The sequence below is a fragment of the Bufo bufo genome, chromosome 2, assembly GCF_905171765.1.
Source record: "Bufo bufo chromosome 2, aBufBuf1.1, whole genome shotgun sequence".
Lineage (NCBI taxonomy): Eukaryota > Metazoa > Chordata > Amphibia > Anura > Bufonidae > Bufo > Bufo bufo.
Window position 1 is genome coordinate 798,678,706 of NC_053390.1, and position 6,618 is coordinate 798,685,323.

Below are 6,618 nucleotides of genomic sequence, written 5' to 3' on the forward strand. Positions count from 1 at the left end.
GATTTGGAGGAATATAAATGTCAGGGCTATTTTTTAGGCGCTGGGTGACAGGCTCAACTTGCCCCTGATGTAGTATATGGCCAAAAAATAACCACACTATTGATGGTTAAATGCACTTGGGTGACACAGGCTCAGCCTGCACCTGATGTAGTATATGGCCAAAAAATAACCACACTATTGATGGTTAAATGCACTTGGGTGACACAGGCTCAGCCTGCACCTGATGTAGTATATGGCCAAAAAATAACCACACTATTGATGGTTAAATGCACTTGGTGGTAGCTTGTGCTGGCGCACCACAAGCCACATAATGGCCGCCGATCACCCCAGAAAAAAAGTGATATAAAAACACTCTGGGCAGCCTAAAAACAGTGAGCAATTGAATAGCAGCAGTTCAATGATCCACAGCTGTAGATCGATCACTGAATGAAGTCTTTTGGAGGAGTTAATCTGCCTAATCTCGCCCTAACGTCGCAGCTGCAACCTCTCCCTACGCTTGTATCAGCAGAGTGACGTGCAGCGCTACGTGACCCAAGAGGCTGGGTCACATGCTGCACTGGCCAATCACAGCCATGCCAATAGTAGGCAAGGCTGTGATGGCCTCTTGGGGCAAGTAGTATGACGCTTGTTGATTGGCTTCTTTGCAGCCTTTCAAAAAGCGCCAAGAAAGCGCCGAACACCGAACCTGAACCCGGACTTTTACGAAAATGTTCGGGTTCGGGTCCGTGTCACGGACACCCCAAAATTCGGTACGAACCCGAACTATACAGTTCGGGTTCTCTCATCCCTAGTTAAAAGGTAATTAAAAACATAAATATTAACTGTAAATTTTCACAGCTTTCATGGTCGAGGTTTTTCTCCCTTGTTACATCCAAAAGACTTGAAATTTATGTCTGATTTATGCACACTTTGACAGCAGGAGTCAACAGTATGTAAGCAAACACCGAGTGGTGATTTAAAGTAGGAATTGATTTTTCTATTAAAGTCTTTGGAAACTGAAGGGACTATCCAATATTGATGGCCTGTCCCATCTCCCATCGATCAATTGATTGAAGAAGACCAAATTTTTAATAGTGGCTATGGCTCCTATTACAGTTTACTGCAGCTCTGTCCTATTTAAGTGAAAGGGTCTGAGTTGGAATACCAGGCACAGTCCTGTGGCAGAGCTGAGCCTGGTAAACAATAAAAGGGCCAATAAACAATGAAGAACCATTGCTCTTCAGCCAGTAGACCAGCAAGGGCTTCTGATATTGATGGGCTTTCCATAGAATCAGGCACCAGTTTTTTAGACCAGTTTTGTAGACCTAAACATGGACCCCAATCCATCATACTTCTATGGCATATCCTGTATTTATGCCATATATTTTTAGGGTGGGAAGTCCCTTTTAGGGAGCCTTGACTAAGCAGTATCCGAACCAGTCCCATCTCTAGCTAATTAGCTCATCTCTGTTATTCCACAATGTCAAGGGACCTGTGCTAGATTTAGATGACCTTTAAAGAAGTTTTTATATTGTTGGCCTATCCTCAGAATCCATATCTGATCAGTGGGGGTACAATGTCCCCCCACCCCCACCAGAACAGCTAGTTACTTCAGCACTGCTCACATTCACTTCACTATACAATGCATAGAGCTGTGTAGCTCTGGTGCATACTTCTGGCGCCTGAGCTACTTGGGAATAGATGATCGGAGGATGAGGGTGTCAGACCCTCCATCAATCAGATATTGATGTCTTATTTTGAGGATAGGTCATCACCTTAAATGGAATAGACAACACAATTAAGGCTCCTTTTTCCTACATAGTCAGAACATTAAATAGCAGGTCGATATACTTCAAGAATACATTCTAAAGATTAATCTGAATTTTATCTACATGGTTTAGCATATAATATACTGTTGTGTATATAAAGGATGAATAATACAAGATAGCATATCAGAAGGAATTAGTGAGATATGAGAAGACTGAAAATTAATTAAGAGAATTAATTCAGTATAGCAGAAGAGGACTGAGTAATCATCAAATTCACGTTTTCCTTTAAACGGGGAGGAAAATCAGTTGGCGCTTCTAAAAAGTACCATTGAATGATGAAATGATCAGTCCGCATTGAGTGTTAACTGCATGGTGGGACCCAGTTGTTCAGAGGGTGCTTATGATTAATAATATTACACATGATGATCATTGTGTTGGAGATTCACAGCTACTTGGATTCATTTCAAAGCTTCAAATGCTTACCTTCAATAAATTCTTCCTGAACAAAACGAATCCTTGGCAAATTGCCAATTGTTCAAACATTCATCTTTAAAGAATAGAAGGACTGAGCACTCCAAGAGGGTATGAGGTGCTGAGGATATCAGGGTGCTTATGCCACTAACAATATTTCATAGATTCCACGCAAAGCGTTCAACCACTTATGTTAGTTGTCCAGAGCAAGAAATAAATAAAGTCGGAGGTTAGACGAGACAAACAAGTTAAGTAGTTATCCCCTAACAAGAGGCTTAGTCCTCAGATGGAGTGTATTAACTACTTTACTGATTACCAAAATACATATCCTTGAAGAATAACAGAGGAATGGCGCAATGCAAAGTTCTAAGTAAAGCCGCTTCAATATTTTTATTTCATGGGGAATGGAAGTATTTATTAAAACAGACATGTCAGGAGAACCAAAAATTATCTTTAAGTGAGTTTTCTGTCTTTAAACTCTTCTGCTATTCAAACATTTGAGGATCACAACAGTTATATAAATTTGTGCTAACTATGGTCTTGGAAGTAGGAAAGTAATACAGAGGCGGCTTTTGGCCGGTAGTCCGGACTCACCTCATGCTGTCTTCTTTCCAGTGGGCCTGACTGCTGGGCCTACTCTGTTCCTCTATGCAGGTTGTGGCCTGCTTGCCGTCTAGGCCTCTCCTCCTCTGCCCAGTGCAGGTGTGTCATCCCCCTGACTCTTAAAGGGTCAACGCACACCCTAATCTTCACCAACCAATGGATGATAATCCTGGGCTACTAAAGGCACCTTCCCCTGTGGGAGGGTGCCTGAATAATAGATTTACTAGCTTAATAGTATCCTGCTAAGGTATTCATCTTGTTTGTCTGCCTGTCTACTGACTTTCTGCCCGTTTACCGTACTCTGACACTCCAACTCACTGATCTTATACTATGCTGCCTGCCCTGGCCACAGACCAGTATTGCATGCACTTGTCAAGCCCTGATCTCAGCCTCACCCTGACTACAATTCTGCCTGACCCCTTGGTGCCCTGCACTGATGTCTATGACCACGGGGTTAACTGTCAATCACATAGAGACTACTCTAGAAGGTTTCAGCCTGGTGGTTTACCTGCATCAAAGTCCAGATACCTGTATATGGGTTAAAGGGTGACTACCAGGGGACTGCCATTATAATACTCTTATGATTAGTTCTAAGTTAAATCTGTTGGCTGACACAGTGCTTCCCCACCTATTGACATACCATAAGGGTCATAAATAAATTTGTTTTCTCTACAGTAATGGATAAATGTCTTTTCACTTTCAGCAACTGGAGCTGAAGAGGAACCCAGGAGAAAGAAGGGAAATTTTATGGAGTTGTCGATCTTAGGTCCAGCTAAGTTTTTTAACTGTAGTATGGGTTCTGAATATTTACTTTTACTTTAGTTCCAAAGTCGGAACTTAGGGGATTTAGGGAATGTAGGGGTTTGGTTTGGGGTTTGAATAAAGGTTGGGGTCTTTTCTGGGATCTCAAAAAATTTGTCCGGTCTGGAGTTTATTAAGGGGTTGGATATGGGGACTGAATTAAAGTAAGAGACTGATCTTGGGTCTGAAAATTGGTGGGGGGTCCAAGGACCGCAATACCTGAAAGGTGGATAACCCCTTTTAGGTCCAAACAAGCATGGTCCTTAAGGAGTTAAAGATGTTGCTTGCAAAACAATATCTTTCCCCTTATGTTGAACCTCATAAATGGGCTAGTTTAAATTCAAATATTTCCAAATGGTGCCCACATACATGGGGTCTAGCTATAGGGGGTGCAGAGGTAGCAGTCACAGTCCAGTTACACATAGAGAGAAAGAGAGAATGGGACAGAGGAAGCCTTCTTGCTTAAAAACATTGAAGGGTATGATGCAAATAGTCAGAAGAACTTTTTATAACCGAGTTTCTACTGAAATTGTTTGCTCTTCAGAAACCATCAAGCTCTAAGTTCCTAGCATTAATAATACACAGTCTTATAAGAGCACCATCTTTTATGCTGTAGACGCCACTTGGAGGTGAAACATCCCACAAAGTTTGTTGTGAAATGCAGTACTTTCCATTTATGAATATACAAATTATTTATACACTGCAGATATCATCATAACAAACAATATTGCAAATTAATGTCCTCTTCCATCAAAAACAACAAGCTTCGCAAGCTTATGTTCCTGAAAATTATTTCCAGACTGCTGTGCTTTTAGATATCTATTTGTTTCGCCCCTGCCTGTAATGACACAGGCAGCAGAAGACAACATTGAATTCATGGAACATTTATCAAGCAAGAACAAAAGACGAGCAGCAGCTTGCAATGTATATAATGGGAGTAAAGGAGGACTGCATTACAATATATGAATTTAAATCAGTAACCTTTCTAGGACATGAATTTTTAAGATGAAAGTACGAGATCATAATTTCTTGGGAAGTTCCCAAGGATCTTAAAATAACTCACTAAGTCAGCAAAACTTCAGAAGAATCCTCAGAAGATAGTTTAGAAATATTTCACATCAAAAGTTCCTTAAGAAACTGTCTAAGCAGAAGCAGAATTCCACTCAGCTCAAAATGTAGTTTTGCACTATCTTTGATAGTACTTCTGATTAGAGATGTCGCGAACATTAATTTTCGAACGGCGAACGCGAATTTCCACAAATGTTCGCGAGCGGGCGAACCGGGCAAACCGCCATAGACTTCAATAGGCAGGCGAATTTAAAACCCACAGGGACTCTTTCTGGCCACAATAGTGATGGCAAAGTTGTTTCAAGGGGACTAACACCTGGACTGTGGCATACCGGAGGGGGATCCATGGCAAAACCCCCATGGAAAATTACGTAGTTGACGCAGAGTCTGGTTTTAATCCATAAAGGGCATAAATCACCTAACATTCCTAAATTGTTTGGAATAGCGTGCTTTAAAACATCAGGTATGATGTTGTATCGATCAGATAGTGTAAGGGTTACGCCCGCTTCACAGTGACAGACTAAACTCCCCGTTTAACACACCGCAAACAACCGCAAACAGTCCATTTGCACAACCGCAAACTCCCCATTTGAAGAAGGTTGGATACCAAGCTAGCCATGTCCCGTTCCTTGTCCTCACTGACGTCATTGAAGGTCTCTTCCTCCACCCAGCCACGTACAACACCAAGGCTCCCCGAAAGGTGACAACAAGCCCCCTGGGACACCTGCTGTGGTTGGTCTTCCACCTCCTAAAAGCCACCTTCCTCCTCTGACTCCTCTTCTTCAAACTCCTCTCTCTGCGTTGCCGCAGGTCCAGCAATCAACGACGACAAGGCTGCTTCTGGTGGTGATGGTGACCACAACTCTTCCTCTTCATGCTCATCTATGGCCTGATCCAGCACTCTTCGCAGGGCACGCTCCAGAAAAAATGCATATGGGATGAGGTCGATGATGTTGCCTTGGGTTTGAATGACCAGGCTTGTCACCTCCGCGAAAGGACGCATGAGCCTACAGCCATTGTGCATGAGCGTTCAGTAACGCGGCCAAAAAATACCCAGCTCCGCAGAGGCTGTCCTCTTTTTTTTAAATTAAAATAAAAAAATCTGTTCTTACCAGTTTAATCTCTGTTTTGTCCCCTATCAGGGGCCGGTGTATGGAATAGATTTTAGGAACCAAGAGATGAAAAAAGATGCTTGGTTGGTCCTCTTACTTCCAATTTGGGGCACTGCGCGTGCGCCGTGCAATTAACTGTGCTACCAGATATGAGTGGTATGTTAAGTAGTACTATTCCTATCAGTTTAATCCCTGTTACGTCCCCTATCAGGGGCCGGTGTATGGAATAGATTTTATGAACCGGGAGATGGAAAAAGATGCTTGGTCGGTCCTCTTACTCCCAATTTGGGGCACAGCGTGTGCGCCGTGCAATTTACTGTGCTACGAGATATGAGTGGTATGTTAAGTAGTACTATTCTTATCAGTTTAATCCTTGTTACGTCCCCTATCAGGGGCCGGTGTATGGAATAGATTTTATGAACCGGGAGATGGAAAAAAATGCTTGGTCGGTCCTCTTACTTCCAATTTGGGGCACTGCGCGTGCGCCGTGCAAATTACTGTGCTACCAGATATGAGTGGTATGTTAAGTAGTACTATTCCTATCAGTTTAATCCCTGTTACGACCCCTATCAGGGGACGTGTATGGAATAGATTTTAGGAACCGGGAGATGGAAAAAGATGCTTGGTTGGTCCTCTTACTTCCAATTTGGGGCACTGCGCCGTGCAATGTACTATGCAATCCCAATATGAGTGGTGTGTTAAGTAGTACTATTCCTATCAGTTTAATCCCTGTTACGTCCTCTATCAGGGGATGTGTATGGAATAGAATTTAGACAACCGCAAAGAGTTGTCAATAGTTGACACACTCATGACAC